The sequence below is a fragment of the Schistocerca serialis genome, chromosome 7, assembly GCF_023864345.2.
Source record: "Schistocerca serialis cubense isolate TAMUIC-IGC-003099 chromosome 7, iqSchSeri2.2, whole genome shotgun sequence".
NCBI lineage: Eukaryota > Metazoa > Arthropoda > Insecta > Orthoptera > Acrididae > Schistocerca > Schistocerca serialis.
The window spans coordinates 624,306,927-624,325,102 of record NC_064644.1 but is presented as its reverse complement, the minus strand read 5'-3'; positions in this window follow the sequence as shown (position 1 = coordinate 624,325,102).

Genomic DNA, 18,176 nt, shown 5'->3' with positions numbered 1-18,176 from the left:
CACAGAAAGAACAATGCTTCCTGCAGTCTGAATTCAAATGTAACAGCCTGTACATGGCCCAGCCATTGGCAGAGAAGAAGAAGTTGCATGTAGTGTGCAATTTAGTGTGATGGGAGTAAGTGCGGGACAGAAAAGTATTGTGTTGGAGAGGAATTGAAAGTGAAGAGAGAGAAAGACAAGGCACAGGACAGGGGCAGAGGTGGACAAGTGTCTGGGACAGGAGCTAGTGAAGACTGACACATGGAGGATTCTGAGACTGAAAGCAATGACAAGGCAAAACCCTCTACTTATGTCAGGGAATCTGATATAGGAGCTGAGGGAAGTGATGAGGCGAGAATGCTTGGGAACTCTGATGCCATGGATTATGAAGTGAGGTAATAGCTGAGTATCACTTTCTTGGCAGCATATTCTGCAACTGAGTAGTCAATTTTGCTCTTTGCGGCAATTTGAGATGGTCTCTGAACAGCTGTTTGGTGATCACGTTCAGGTTAAACGTGACATGGAAATTACAGCACAGCTGGTATACAACATGACTGATTTTTAAGAAAGGCCTTGCCTTTCATCTGGAAAGAATCACTGTCTGCTTACCACTGAAAAGATGAGTAAAGTAAGTATGAGGGTGAGTCAAATGAAAACCTTAAATATTTTTTTTATATTTTTTACTGTGCAGAAATGGTACAAAGCTGTATCACTTTTCAATATAATCTCACCCACGCTCAACCCAAGTCCTCCAGCACTTACAAAGTGTATAAATTCCTTTAGAAAAAAATTCTTTGGTGGTCCACGCAACCCATTCATGCACTGCATGGTGCATCACTTCATCAGATCAGAACTTCTTTCCTCCCATCGCGCCTTTGAGTAGTCCGAACATATGGAAATCACTTGGTGATGAGGAATGGCACCATTCCTTGCTGGCTTTCTTCGTTTCCCATTGGTGGAAGTGAACCCAGGTTTTGTCCCCAGTAATGATTCTTGCAAGGAAGCCATCACCTTCTCGTTCAAAGGGCTCAAGAAGATCTTCACAAGCATCAACATGTCATTCCCTCATTTCAGGAGTCAGCTGCCGTGGGACCCATCTTGCAGACACTTTGTGAAACTGGAGAACATCATGCATAATATGGTGTACTGACCCATTAATCTGTAAACATGCTGCATTGTCATTTAGTGTCACTTCACTATGGCTTCAACTGCTGCAATGCTCGGCGGAGTCACAAATCGTTGTACCTGCCTGACCTAGACGAGGAGCATCTTCCACTGAAGTCACACCATTTGTGAACTTCCTACTAAATTCGAAGACTTGCTGCTGTGACAAACATGCAGCCCCTTACTGGACCTTCATTCATTGATGAATTTCAATAGGTTTCACATCTTCACAAAAAACAAATAAAAGAATGCTGTTCTTCCCTAGTGCGAGTTTGCTGGCTATTTAATTCCTTAACAATTTCAGAAATGGGTGCTCCATACATCTAATTCTAACTACCCTCCCATGTTCAAAGTCTTAATTCCCATCATGTTGCCAGAATCATGCTTGATACTGTTTAACATGAATGACCTTCGTACAAATGACAGCTCCACCAATGTACTGGCCTTTTATGCCTTGCATATACAATACTAATGCCATTTTTATATGTGCTTATCGCTACCCCACAACTTTCGTCACCTCAGAGTAAAGAAGTACAGTGTGACACAAGTGACATCAATGTTCAGTTACAGCCTGATGAGATTTAAAACTGGTGCGAAGAATGGCACCTTGTTTTAAATGTTGAGAAATTAAAAACTGTGCACTGCACAAAATGAAAAACTTAGCAATACAATATTATCATATAAATATGTTGAAGTTCTGTCATGCGTAAAGCTCGCAGCAGACTTCAATTTATTGGTAGTATACTAGGGAAATCAGTCAGTCTACAAAGGAGATTGCTTGTAAATCACCCATCCTAAAATACTGCTGAAGTGTATGGGACCCATATCAAATAGGACCCAACAGGTGATACTAAACATGTACAGAGAAGGGTGGCACTAATGGTCACAGGTTTGTTTGATTCATGGGAGAGTATCACAGAACTGCTAATAAAATGAGCTAGCACACTCTTTAAGATGGACATGAATTATTCCAAGAAAGCCTGCTTACTAAGTATTAGGAACTGGATTCAAATTATGCCACTCAGAACATATTACAACCCCGTATATACCAATTCCACAGGAATTCTGAGGAGGTGGTTAGATTAATTACAGCTTGCGTGGAGCCATTAAAACCATCATTCTTCTTGCACCCCATACACGAATGGAACAGGGGAAGAAACCCTAATAATGGGCAGTGAGGTGTACCCCCTGTTATGAGCTGTATAGTTGTTTGCAGAGTGTAGACGTAGAGTGTAGATAATGTAATTAGATGGGCAGATCAACAAACAGCATGGTGTCAAGTAACCACCAGCAAATATATAGTCTAACACAGGTGGCTTGAGGTGAATGAAGTAATGAATAAATGCCAAACATGGAAGAGAATTTTTACATTCTAGAAAATACAGAAATTTATTTTCACTTCTAATGACCTCTGATTTCAGGAATGCAGACAGCTCTAAGAGAAATTCCCAAAATGAACCATGAACAACAATTTTGTTTGCTTTTTCCTGGGATAGGAATATGAATTATCAAGTGGGTGACAAATGCCACTTATGTAATGGAGAATCACTTCCCATTTGCTGAGTATGGAAGATCACATTTCACAAAATTCTCGTAACAGAGACATTGCAGTAGCGTGTAAACAGCTTACCTGCATTATCACTTCGTCTTCGCTTTCTAGGAGAGAGTGATGAATCGCTATCACCATCAGATTTTCTTTCCTGAAAGAAAATAAAGTTCAGCACTTAAATAAATGTAAATCAACAAAATTTGAGTGTAAATCACTATTACAAAGACTGCAATATGTCTACATATATACTCTGCAAACCACTGTAATAAGAATAGAGGAGGGCTCCTCTCACTATACTATTTGGCAGGGTTATGGGAGAAGAAGTTTTACCATGGAGATAAAGTATCAAACAATAGGCAGATGTGCAAAAACTATATCCTTTACTAGTGCTGGAGCAACCAAAGACAGTGTTTGGACAGTATACAAAGTCTCTTCTTTCACTTGCCTCTACCCTCTCACCCCATTTCCATTTTGTCAACACCATTCACACTGGTTGGGAGAGATGGTTAACACCCTTTGACAGATGTGGAAATAGGAAGTGTGTATCACCGCATTCCATAGGTCAGCACTGTTGGTTCAAGCAAACCTGGGTCAAGCACTACAAGGGAAACCAAGAAATTTATTACCTGCCTGTTGGAAGGGAGGCGCTTCCACAATAATGTCTGTGGAACTCAGGACCATGAGTTTAAAAAAAGAAAAAACTGTATGAACATTCAATCATTTGATAAAGTGACGCACTAGATAAATGAAGTATGAAATTTTGGATGGAGACTCATCAAACCAAGTAAGAATAGCTTCTGACTTGGACCAGAGGACAGTGCTGGAATTCTAGTCATTCTTATTTTATGTTAATGAGCTGACCAACAGTACTAATAGCAACCTCAGACTTTTCACAAATGATACTTACCAATAATGAATTATTGTCAGGAAAGATTTGCAGAAATAATGAATCATATATTTAAAAAAATTCAAAGTGGGGCAAAGATTGGTAACTTGATTTGATGCATAGAAAGGTAAAACTCTGGATTTCACAAAATGAAAAAAAATGTCATACTTTTACTATATTATCAATGATTCAAAATAATTGTACAGTAAACTAAGACAATAATAATTATCAGGAATTCAAAATGGAACAGTTTTACAAGGTCCATAACAGATGGATGACTCCAATTCATCTGTGTGGCCAAATTTAGATAATTGTTAAAAGTGTGAGGGATCAGACCATTTGTTCAACTGACTGAATGTATACAAAGGAGGATGTCACGGACGGTTACAGGTTTGCTTGACTGATGGGAACAATAATCTTGAGAAAACAGATAAAAACTATCCCACAAAAGTCACCTTATAAGAATACAAGAACCAGTATTAGTGAAGAATCTAGAAATATTCTTCAGCCTCATGCATTTAGCTCTCTTAGAAACTCTGAAGACCAAATTAGGCTATTTTCTGTATACATAAAGGCAGTTAATCATCCGTTATTCACTCAGTCCATATGCAATTGCAATGAGGAGAAATCCTAACACATGGTGCCTTCCAAAATACCCTCTGAAATACATTTCAGAGTAGTTTGAGGAATATTTATGCAAACACAAATATTTATGCACACACACACTTCTTAACTGATATTAGAAGAGAGGAAAAATAAAATAAAGTACTTAAGTCTCAGGAGATTATATGAAGAAAAATTATTTAAATACAAGACAGAATTAATCCTACATTTTTCAGCTTATTTCAGTACTAACCATTTCGTCCTCTTGCATATGAAATGCCGTAACACTAGAACCATGAGTGACCCACTTGATAATTTTTTTTGTTTGTCACTCTTTTGTATTATTGCCTAGAGTGTTACATTTCTGTGACTTTTATGACATAATGTAATTAGTGATTATACTTCATTTCACATTTTATGGTGATAACATAAGAGAGAAATATGAAGATTCACCTAGAACTGCGGATGGGTCAGTTCTGACCCGCCCAGCGCAGTCGCTATAACAATCTCATTTTTCATGTAGTTTCATGCCTATTGTTAGAGTGTGTTTGGTCAATAATCGCGAAACTCATTTTTACTTCACTTCTGGCTGATGTTCCAGTTTTCAGCGGGGGATGAGAAAGACTGGTTCAAACAAGTCTGACCTTACGAATATGTTATGGCCATATTTCTATGCACATAATGGACATTATAAATGCTCTAAATGAGATTTTAAATAATGAATCTGAGGGTGAACCACTGGAGTCTCTATCTGAGGAAGAATTTCCATATCTTACTCCTGAGAAGGTTCTACTGTATGCTGATGAGAAAGGTATGCTTTTTTATGTGTGTGTTTTATAATGATTTTTGTTTATGTATATGTTGCATAGACAGTAATTTGAATTGCAACACTTATGTTTATACATTGTTTCCTGTTGAATTTTTTCAAGTTATATGTTACATTTATGAAGGTGTTTTTTTGTTCTAATATTACACAATATATTCAATATTAAATCACGTTCTAATATGTATAACTACTATTACAGGAACAGCTGCCACAGAGACTAAGTCAACTCAAGGAAGTGGATGTCCTGAAGGTCAGTGTGGACAACAAACTGCCCAGGGTTCTGGACTACTTCAGTTTCCTTCAGGTAGAGATATTGTAGCACCCGATGGAACAACCTGGAAAGTTGGAGTATTAGGTGACTGTTCATCTGGAAGATATTGACAACAGAATGTTTTCAAAGATAGGACAGGACCATCTCCACATGCAAAACAAAACGTGAGTGAGACCTGTTAGAGTGCACAGCATCTAATGATAATGGACAAAGTTTTGAAACATATTCTAAAATGTACAGAAACTGAAGCACCTCGTGTACTGAGCTCAGATGAATGGACTATAAAAATTAAAGAACTGGAAGCTTTTATAGCTAAATTGTACGTCCATGGTGCTATTGGAGCTAAGAGCTTAGAACTGGACACAAGTGGTCAGTGAAGTGGGGAAATAATTTTGTGAAATCAACAACGGCTTGTGACAGATTCTGAGATACAATGCGTTATCTCAGATTTGACAATAGATCCACAAGATCAGAACGACTAAGAGAAGACAAGTTTGCTTTGGTATCAGAAATCTGGATTGAGTTCGTTGCGAATGCGCAGTCTAGCTTCATACCGGGTCCATATATAACAATGAATGAACAGCTTTTTCCTTCAAAGTGCCGTTGCAGATTCACGCAGTTTATGGCCTCAAATCCGGACAAATACGGGCAAAAGTATTGGATGGCGGTAGATAAAGACTTAAAATATATTGTGAATGCTATCCCTTATATAGGAAAGGATGATACTAGGCGGAGTGATGAGCGTCTTGGTGGCTTTGTTCTAAAAAAAATTTATGCAACCTTACCTCAAAAAAGGAATAAATGTCACATGTGACAATTTTTTCACCTCCTTAGCACTCTCTGACACACTGAAAGCTAATTCTACGAGTCTTGTGGGAACAATAAACCTATCTCGCAGGGAAATACCAGTCTATATCAAAAAGGCAAGAGAACAGCTATAAAGCACAGTATTGTTGAAAAAAAGATGATACCACACTTGACTGTTTATCATTGTAAGAGCAACAAGAATGTCCTGATTCTGAGCACTATGCATCCTTATGTGACGATTGAGGATGGTATAAAAAGAAGCCAGATACTGTTACGTTTTATAACTGCTCTAAATATGGAGTGGACGTGGTTGACCAAATGGCTCGCAAATAGTCTGTCAAAGCACCATCGAGACATTGGCTTGTTCACACATTTTACAACTTGCTGGATTTGGCTGGGATAAATGCGTGGGTATTGTTCAATTCTCTAAATGATAAAAAATTGAAATGCAGGGATTTCATCCTGCAGCTGGTGGAGGAGCTTGCTGAGAAGTACGCAGCGACTAGAAAAACTAGCGTCCCTGTCAGACCTGAAGATGATCCTGACAGACAAAAAAAGTGAACGTTGCCTTGTAAAGTCTAACTGTGAAGGAAACAAATCATTTGTAAAGTGTTACATCTGCAAGAAAACTGTGTGCAACAAATGTACATCAAAAGACTATTATTTGTGTTCATTATGTAACGGTAGCCAGTAAAAACACTCAGCATATACATGTAAGTTTTAAAATATTAAGTTATAATTTGTGTAAACATGGTTTATTTTTGTTAATTTCATTCTAAATATCATAGTGCTTCTAACAATAGATTGATTAGCAGTAACAATAACCCACTGACATAGGGGAAATAAAGGAAAAGATCGCGGGTCATTAGTGACCCAGCTGTGGTTCTACTGTAGGTACGTCCAAGTATCAGCGGTTCTAGTGTTAAAGCACTTCATTTTTGTTACTGCACAATGGGAATACATACTTTTCACAATAAACCCACATAGATTCATTATATTCAGGAAATTTGCATCTCTGCCTTACTTCCAAGTGACAGACGTGGTCCAGTCTTACATCCTTTGGTGGCACATGGGCTGTTGGTACTCTACTGTTCTTTGCTTGGATTTTTGATCCACTTCATTGCTAGATCTCCCTCACTTTGCTGCAGTGGTACCTATCTGGCATAAGAATTCATAAACCTCTACACAAAATTTGCTTCCACTCTGGGACGAAGCAAGAACATCCCGAGACCCAAAGAGCCAACACAACTGCTGGCTCACCCTGCATTCATGAAAATTACAGAGAGCATTGGTGATACTAACTGGGCTATAATGGCCCATCTCTAGAAGGTGCTTACGCGGTTTCAGTACTGGGACAAATATACTTTCTTGCCATTGTGATATGAACTTGCCCTCACTCCTGATGCTGTTAAAGATGGTAAAGCTATGACACCAACAGTACCCTGATAGATGTTTAATCACTTGGATGCGGATGTGGTCTCGTGTTAGGGCTGTATCAGGGCAGTGGACTAAGACACCGACAAATTCCCACTTGCTCAATGGAGCATTACATGGCTCCAGTGGTGTGTAGTGAAAGATAATTGCTTTTTCTCCATCCACTCTTTCAGGAGACAAATGGCAGGTTGATAATGCTCAGATGCAGATGCCCGGGCATAAAGAAGAGCAGAATGTTCAGTAATGGCACCTGGGTCGGTGCAGACAGTGCCATTCAAGGTAATACGAGGCTCATCTGTAGGCGTCTGATATCCATAGAGATCTCTGATCTTAGCCCAAACCTGACAGGAGAGGTACATAGTCTTATGGTTTAATGATTCCATTTCCAGCAAACTTATTTCCTTTGTTTTGTTAGGTGGCAGGCCCGAACATGAAGCTGCTTACAGGTGATAAGGTGCTTTGTGAGTGCTGCTTAGAGCATTGGAGAGCCAACAATCTCTAATGGCCTCTGTAGCATTTTATGACCACCAAGGTACTGTCTTCTTTTGGGGCAGGTCCACAGACAGGGGATCTCCAATTCAGCTGCCAAAGATTGAGTGCATTCATATTCTCAGCTGCCTCATCAATATCTCCATGCAGCAGGAAGCCAAGGGTGACAGGAGATGTGAAAGTACCCTGGTCAACACTGTTTGAGAGCCCATCTCGGCAGAGAAGACATCAGGAAGTGGTCACCACATGTCATCGTGGACTCTCTTGGGGAGGGATGGATGGATGGATGGATGGATGGGAGAAGACAAGGAATGCAGATACGAAGGTCAATAACCAAGAAAGTTGCATGCACCAAGCTGAAGTTTGTGGGGCTACCAGAAATCAGTAGGCAAGGGTCAGGTTGTGGCTGTACACTTTCATGGTCTTTGCCATGGCCAATGATTGTAGTGCCACCCCAAAAAAGTTATGGGCATTGAAATCCCCAAAAAGGTGGGGGAAGCTGAGAAACCAAAGATTACAGTATATTCTGACACACTTTACCATTGGGGGTGGGGGAGGTTAACACTGCAGTAGGTGATATTCTGAAATGCCCTTACTCAAACAGCCACAACCTCTAAAGGTGTATTAAGAGGCACAAGTTCACTACAAAGAGTGTCCTGAATATATGTGCAAACTCTGCCTGACACCCTGTCATAGGTAGCACAAGTCTTATAATACCCACCCTATCAATGAAGGGCCAGGGTCTGCATTGGTGGAAAACGAGCCTCCTGAAGGGCAATATGGAAGGCAGGGGAAGTGTTTGAAAGATGTCATAGCTCAGCCTGGAGGTGGAAAAAACTGCTATAGATCCACTGGAGAATAATAATGTTGAAGTACTGTGGGGCCGTAAAGCGACCAAGGAGGTGGCTATGCCTTAGGGTCACGTGCTGCCATAGCTTGAGGGGCTATAGCATCGATATACACAGGTTCTGGGTTCCACTATGTGGTACCAACTGGGCCTCATGGGACACCAGAATCTCTTCCTTGGTCACAGGAATGGAACAGGTGCGATTTGGTGGTGTGGGGGCTACCCGAATTTTCTTGTTTGAGGACTTTCGATACTTCTTCTTCTTAGAGTGTTTGCAGACCAGTGGAAACCCTGGAAGCAAGTGTCCCATGTTCCAAGGGACCTCTTTCTGGCTAGGCAAGCCAGAGGAACATGACTTGTCTGGCTGGGAGGTGGGGGACCAATGTCCCTGATGGGTGGGAAGTCCATGATTTTCAAGTAGGTGAGGTGGAAGTAGCAGGAGGAGAGTTGCCAACTATGGGGAAGGGCGGGGGGGGGGGGGGGAGGCATGGTCAAGCAGCCCTGAAGCCCCACTGTTGGAGATGTAGCTGGTGAGAGTACTGTTGCCAAAGCAGGCAAGGTCATGACAGCTGCAGCATATGACATTTATACATGCTGGGTGCAACCACTCATACTTGTTTGGCTCTTGACAAGTTAGATCATCCAGGGTCTCGTATTCTTATCTTCACTCTGGAAAATGGTGCATCCTGGTGAGCAGGGGGGAATGGTGCATTCCACAGTTGACATTTTAAGCACTGCATCGTGGACCTTTTCAGGCAATTAATTGCCCTCACAGGCCAAGATGAAGGCACCTATAGCAACCGATTGTCCGTTGGTCCCCCATGTTCATGATGAACACAGTGTACACCCCTCACTCCAAACTGGTGCACAGCTCATCAGATTGCAAGAGCAGAACTTGGCGGCAAATGATGCCCTGAATTATATTTAGAATGTTATGGAGGAGTGCCCCCCCATGAACCATGGACCTTGCCGCTGGTGGGGAGGCTTGCGTGCCTCAGCGATACAGATGGCCGTACTGTAGGTGCAACCACAACGGAGGGGTATCTGTTGAGAGGCCAGACAAACATGTGGTTCCTGAAGAGGGGCAGCAGCCTTTTCAGTAGTTGCAGGGGCAACAGTCTCGATGATTGACTGATCTGGCCTTGTAACATTAACCAAAACGGCCTTGCTGTGCTGGTACTGCGAACGGCTGAAAGCAAGGGGAAACTACAGCCGTAATTTTTCCCGAGGACATGCAGCTCTACTGTATGATTAAATGATGATGGCGTCCTCTTGGGTAAAATATTCCGGAGGTAAAATAGTCCCCCATTCGGATCTCCGGGCGGGGACTACTCAGGAGGACGTCGTTATCAGGAGAAAGAAAACTGGCGTCCTACAGATCGGAGCGTGGAATGTCAGATCCCTTAATTGGGCAGGTAGGTTAGAAAATTTAAAAAGGGAAATGGATAGGTTAAAGTTAGATATAGTGGGAATTAGTGAAGTTCGGTGGCAGGAGGAACAAGACTTTTTGTCAGGTGATTACAGGGTTATAAATACAAAATCAAATAGGGGTAATGCAGGAGTAGGTTTAATAATGAATAAAAAAATAGGAGTGCGGGTTAGCTACTACAAACAGCATAGTGAACGCATTATTGTGGCCAAGATAGACACAAAGCCCATGCCTACTACAGTAGTACAAGTTTATGTGCCAACTGCCTCTGCAGATGATGATGATGAAATAGATGAAATGTATGACGAGATAAAAGAAATTATTCAGGTAGTGAAAGGAGACGAAAATTTAATAGTCATGGGTGACAGGAATTCGTCAGTAGGAAAAGGGAGAGAAGGAAACATAGTAGGTGAATATGGATTGGGGGGAAGGAATGAAAGAGGAAGCCGCCTTGTAGAATTTTGCACAGAGCATAACTTAATCATAGCCAACACTTGGTTCAAGAATCATAAAAGAAGGTTGTATACCTGGAAGAATCCTGGAGATACTAGTAGGTATCAGATAGATTATATAATGGTAAGACAGAGATTTAGGAACCAGGTTTTAAATTGTAAGACATTTCCTGGGGCAGATTTGGATTCTGACCACAATCTATTGGTTATGAACTGCAGATTGAAACTGAAGAAACTGCAAAAAGGTGGGAATTTAAGGAGATGGGACCTGGATAAACTGAAAGAACCAGAGGTTGTACAGAGTTTCAGGGAGAGCATAAGGGAACAATTGACAGGAATGGGGGAAAGAAATACAGTAGAAGAAGAATGGGTAGCTCTGAGGGATGAAGTAGTGAAGGCAGCAGAGGATCAAGTAGGTAAAAAGACGAGGGCTAATAGAAATCCTTGGGTAACAGAAGAAATATTGAATTTAATTGATTAAAGGGGAAAATACAAAAATGCAGTAAATGAAGCAGGCAAAAAGGAATACAGACGTCTCAAAAATGATATCGACAGGAAGTGCAAAATGGCTAAGCAGGGATGGCTAGAGGACAAATGTAAGGATGTAGAGGCTTGTCTCACTAGGGGTAAGATAGATACTGCCTACAGGAAAATTAAAGAGACCTTTGGAGAGAAGAGAACCACTTGTATGAATATCAAGAGCTCAGATGGCAACCCAGTTCTAAGCAAAGAAGGGAAGGCAGAAAGGTGGAAGGAGTATATAGAGGGTTTATCCAAGGGCGATGTACTTGAGGACAATATTATGGAAATGGAAGAGGATGTAGATGAAGACGAAATGGGAGATAAGATACTGCGTGAAGAGTTTGACAGAGCACTGAAAGACCTGAGTCGAAACAAGGCCCCGGGAGTAGACAACATTCCATTTGAACTACTGATGGCCTCGGGAGAGCCAGTCATGACAAAACTCTACCATCTGGTGTGCACGATGTATGAGACAGGCGAAATACCCTCAGACTTCAAGAAGAATATAATAATTCCAATCCCAAAGAAAGCAGGTGTTGACAGATGTGAAAATTACCGAACTATCAGTTTAATAAGTCACAGCTGCAAAATACTAACGCGAATTCTTTACAGACGAATGGAAAAACTGGTAGAAGCTGACCTCGGGGAAGATCAGTTTGGATTCTGTAGAAATGTTGGAACACGTGAGGCAATACTGACCTTACGACTTATCTTAGAAGAAAGATTAAGAAAAGGCAAACCTACATTTCTAGCATTTGTAGACCTAGAGAAAGCTTTTGACAATGTTAACTGGAATACTCTCTTTCAAATTCTGAAGGTGGCAGGGGTAAAATACAGGGAGCGAAAGGCTATTTACAGTTTGTACAGAAACCAGATGGCAGTTATAAGAGTCGAGGGGCATGAAAGGGAAGCAGTGGTTGGGAAAGGAGTAAGACAGGGTTGTAGCCTGTCCCCGATGTTATTCAATCTGTATATTGAGCAAGCAGTAAAGGAAACAAAAGAAAAATTCGGAGTAGGTATTAAAATTCATGGAGAAGAAGTAAAAACTTTGAGGTTCGCCGATGACATTGTAATTCTGTCAGAGACAACAAAGGACTTGGAAGAGCAGTTGAACGGAATGGACAGTGTCTTGAAAGGAGGATGTAAGATGAACATCAACAAAAGCAAAACGAGGATAATGGAATGTAGTCAAATTAAGTCGGGTGATGCTGAGGGAATTAGATTAGGAAGTGAGACACTTAAAGTAGTAAAGGAGTTTTGCTATTTAGGGAGTAAAATAACCGATGATGGTCGAAGTAGAGAGGATATAAAATGTAGACTGGCAATGGCAAGGAAAGCGTTTCTCAAGAAGAGGAATTTGTTAACATCGAGTATAGATTTAAGTGTCAGGAAGTCGTTTCTGAAAGTATGTGTATGGAGTGTAGCCATGTATGGAAGTGAAACATGGACGATAAATAGTTTGGACAAGAAGAGAATAGAAGCTTTCGAAATGTGGTGCTACAGAAGAATGCTGAAGATAAGGTGGGTAGATCACGTAACTAATGAGGAGGTATTGAATAGGATTGGGGAGAAGAGACGTTTGTGGCACAACTTGACTAGATGAAGGGATCGGTTGGTAGGACATGTTTTGAGGCATCAAGGGATCACAAATTTAGCATTGGAGGGCAGTGTGGTTGGTAAAAATCTTAGAGGGAGACCAAGAGATGAATACACTAAGCAGATTCAGAAGGATGTAGGTTGCAGTAGATACTGGTAGATGAAGAAGCTTGCACAGGATAGAGTAGCATGGAGAGCTGCATCAAACCAGTCTTAGGACTGAAGACCACAACAACAACAATGGAGGAGTGACAGTCACCTGTATGTCACCCAGCGTGTTGTAAGCAAGCAGCACCTGTGACTGGGCAGGGGATGCTGCTTTGATCAAAACTGACCCACTTTTCATTATACAGATGACTGCCACTTCCACAAACTTGTCTTGTAAGTTCTTTTTGCGGCCAACAAGGAATCCCCATCAGTCCTTATGCAAACCATGTTGTGGAGAGCATCTTTCTCTGCTTGCCACTTAACCCTATGGTTCTCCCATGGCATAGCCAAGGAAGGGAACATTTTAAGGTTGTATCTCTCTGGATTAAGAGGGGTCTTCCCTTCCATAGAGACTGCTGGGCTGTATGACTGCCAGTGGAAGATAACTTCATCTACTACATTTGCAGCTCATCTGCTGTTGTGACACCACTCTGAATTGGAACTTTTCCCATACACGCCACCAAGCCTCACCAATAACTACCTGGCCAGTAATGCATTGCGAAGGGGGCAATGATGGAAAGGCACAAAATTTGGAGCATCCACTGCATTGGGTGACCTCCTCTGCACGATATGCACTTCCGGAGAACTTTGGAAATAGGTGGCTAGTCAAACCCAAGAATGGGGACTATGGTTTTATTTAATGAGAAGTTACAGAAAATGTCTGAAGTGAAAACTCGATTCCCTGCCATAAAACAGATCCCAACAAGGTGTGCACCAAGAAAACCATCTGATGGGTAGGCAGACGGGGGGAATAGTGGAAGTACAAGCTTGTAGCATGGAAAGGAAGTAATGCTGCAAAGGCTGGGGACCCGTGACAGCCGTGCACTTATTCACTAGTTCTGTGAACCCCCTGGAGGGTCAGATAACCAGTCCTTCACAGTGCCTTGCCAACCGAGTATGCTGCTGTATTTAACTGATTTTTGTGGAACAAACTGCTACATAACTAAGTCATCAGACAACAATTTAGCTACCCATTGCGTTAAATGAACCAGAAAGCCATCTGAATGAAAACCAAGAATAGTCCTCTCTAAATAAAAAACTGTGACTGGTGAATGATCCCATTATGGTTACAGGAAGAAAATTTCCTGGCCTTGCAGAGAACTGACAATGAATGATCTGAATGGAGGTAGTGTTGTAACGCTCCACAGTGAAATAGGTTTCAATAGTTCCACACATTAGATCTAACCACTTCTCTTTACTCAGGCATGTCGTATACATTCCACTCAAACAATAACTCTGAATATCACACCACCAGAAAGTTTAGAACAGTTTAACACTGACGAAAATACGTCCGAAACTGGTGCAAGATTACGAAATATCCACTGCGACACTAACAGCAGTTGAGAAATGGTCAATTGAAGGGGATTCCGAAGTTGCAGTCATTCATTAACATATCGACAAAGTGCAGAGTGATCTACTACACAATTAGCAATTCAAGGTGTTGAAAATAGGAGATGCCATAGAAATATCATAAGAAAGAATAATGTCTTTTCAAAATTTCGTAAACATTCGTAATTGCGCTAGTGGTGTGTTGGAACCAAGTGGTGTCATCCTTGTACACACCTGTATTTAATGTGTAACTGTCTAAAGTTTCATTGCTGTAGGTCCGTAAGTTATTGCTCAGAGCTTCACCGAGTATAATGTTTTGTCGCACAGTTTGTGAATTTCGAGATGGCAGAGTTAGAGGAGCAACACGTTGAGTTACATTTTGCGTGAAACTCTAGAAAACATTTACAGACACGCACAAGATGCAGAAATTCTACGTTGTTGAGCGCCAAAGCCGTATTCTGTGTATCACGCGGTTTAAATATGCGAAGACGGAAGTTTATGATGACGCCCGTTCAGGACGCCCTTCGACGTCTACCGATGACACTCATGTCAGGAACGTCATCGAAACTGTGCGTGCCAATCTAAGACAGAATGTCCGTGAGACTGCAGAAGAATGTAATATTTCAGTTGGATCATGTCACAAAACCCCGACACTGCATCGTGTTGCCGCCAGGTTGGTCACACGGCTATGGAGTCAAGACCAGAAAGACCTTCACCTCTGAATCTGTGAAGAGCTTTTGTATGGCGCAAATGGGAACCAGATGTTCGTTGAGATAATCTTAACTGACGATGAGACGTGGATCTACGTTTATGATATTGAGACGTTAAAACAACGAAGATTTGCAATGATAGGCAAGGCAAGAAAATTCGAGGACGACACTTCACGCGAACCAGCAAAAGGCATACCAAGACTGCTTCTGGAAGTAGAAACAGCATTTGGAGCGGTGTATCAATTGTGCAAGAGAGTATTTAGAAGGAGACCAAGCACAATTAGTAAAAGGTAAGCGCAGAAACTTTTGTGGAAAAAGTTCCGGAATTTTATCAAGAGACGTCGTTCATTGATCATGACGAGGCGTCGTACTTTGGCCATGAAGAGTAGTCTTATTCAAGGTGTACATCATGTTCGTTTAGTACTCAAATGAAGTGCAAAAAGTAGTTCACTAAATTTTGGAGCATATCAAAAAATTCAACCGAGTTTTTGTTTGATAATTTGCTGCAATGACAGGGTACATTGCTTCGTGCGAGGAAATCAGTAGCATCATAGTAACTGGTACACAGGTGGCATGCACAAGAGATTGAAAGGTTTATGTCGAAAGCATTGTGATTTTTTTTCTCTGCAAGAAAAAAATTATGATTTTTATTCACAGTTCAACTTGCAATGGGGAAAAAATACTATGCAAGTTTTGGTTGCCAACCTAGTGGCGACAAACATGCGGGAAGAAGATTGGATTACAAACGGAAAGAAGTCATCTTATCAGGAAAATTTACCTGCACATGAAGCTGTTGTGGCAGTTGGAAACAGATTTGGTACACAATGACAACCACGTATTCCAACATCTAAGGGGCCGAGTCACAACCACCACCACCACCACCACCACCACCACCACCAGGCTAGCTCGAGACACTTGCATCCCCTGGCTGTTGCCCTCTAGATGAACGACGTTGTTATTCCCGCCAAGGATAGGTTCGGAAATCTTACAGCCACACTTGGGGAATGGGATCTCCACACTGGAAAAATGCACAAAGTATACGGACATAAAACGGATAGTGACGTACAATTGGTGCATTTATACCAAAAATACCCTTTTTCTGTGAAGGCAAGAAATCGTCTCCTTACCGACAAACTACCTACACACACGTACATACACCGCAAGCCACTGTACAGTGCGTGGCGGAGGGTACCCAGTATCACTTCTTGTCATTTCCAGGCTGTTTCACTTGCAAACAGAGGGAGCTGAAACCGACAATTTGCTTGCATATGAGCCCGAATTTCACCTGTCTTAACTACATGATTCTTACGCAACATGTATATTTGGCAGGACTAGAATCGTTCTGCAGTCAGTTTCAAATTCCAGTTCCCTACATTTCCTCGTAAGTTTCTCGAAAAGAACGTCGCCTTCTCTCCAGTGATTCCTGTTTGAGTTCCCAAAGAACCTCTAATATTCTTGTGTTGTTCAAACCTACCCGCAACGAATGAGCAAACCGCTTCTGAATTGCTTTGATATCTTCCTTTAATCTGACCTGGTGCAGATCACAGACACTAACAGTATTCAAGAGCAGGCTGCATCAGTGCCCTGTATGTCGTCTCCTTTACAGATGAACCACACTTTCCCAATAATTTTCCCAATAAACCGAAATTGACCATTCGCTTTCCCTGCCACAATCCTCACGTGCTCATTCCATTTCACGTACCTTTGCAACGTTATGCAGAGATATTTAAATGACGTGACTGTGTGAAGCAGAGCACTACTCACACTATAACTTAACATTATGAGGTTTTTTTTTTTCATACTCATCTGCGTTAACGTACACTTTCCTACTTTAGAACGAGCTGCCATACGTCATACCGACTAGAAATTTTGGCCAATTCATCATCTATCATCATACAGTCATCCTCAACACCCTCCCATACTCCAAAGCATCATCAGCAAACAGTAGATTGCTGCTCCCTGTCCGCCATGTCATTTCTGTGTATAGACAACAGCGGCCCTATTTTGCTTTCCTGGAGCACTGCTGACGTTAACCTTGTCTCTGATGAACACTCGCCGTCGAGAACAATGTACTGGGCTCTTTTACTTACGAAGTCTTCGTGCCACTCGGATACCTAGGAACCTATTGCACATGCTCTGACCGTTAACAGTCTATTAGTAATGTTTGTAGAATCCTGTACTCGTTCCTTTCACCAAACGTGAGATTCTGTACAAAACTGAGGTTGCGTGTGAAAACTTAACTGACGTCAGACATACGAAAAGTCCTTCTCTGAATGAATTAGCAAATCTTACAAATGTATATCACAACACACGAGCGGACAAGCTTACAAGGGGAGGTTCCCATCTAAATCTAAGACAGATGGCGAACATGACAGAAGGGAACTATGGATGACTCGCGTTCTCGACCAGAATTGCCTCACTATAAGTAACCAAGCACCTAAATTTTCATCCTCTTGTTCTCTTGTCAAGACTCCGAATAAACACCATAAATGTATTTTTGGATTTCGCAGACGTTTGCAGCTTGCTTACACACTAGCGAGTCTTGCTTACTCCAGCCCACAAAATCGCCGCTTTGCAGTAAACAAAGATGTAAACAGCATGTTTCGAGCCTTCCACAGTGCCATCCATTTATGTGAATTAATCTACTGCTCGATTTGTCAGGTTTCCTCCACACAAGCCATCGACAGTTCACTTCCGCGTGTTCAGATGAGTCATTTCCAATTCGTGCACAATATTTCGACGACCGACATGATCGTCCCCTCCCAGTGTCACGAGTTTAGTCGTCTCACGTCCTCGCCACCCCGACACAACCCTATGAAAATGATCAGGTCGGTCGTCAAAATATCTTACACAAAACGGATTGGCGGAGCACACAGAAGCATATCGTTAACTGTCTCTATGTAAACGGCGTGCAGGTCCTCAACACGACAAACCTCGAGAGGCCCTCAGGGAGATCGCTTATGAGGGGCAGCGTACGCTAGGAATGGCTCTGTAATGTTACACCAACGCTTTGATTAAACGGATACTTCATTTATAATAAAAGGTATTTCGAGGCTTAAGAGGTGCAACCAACCGA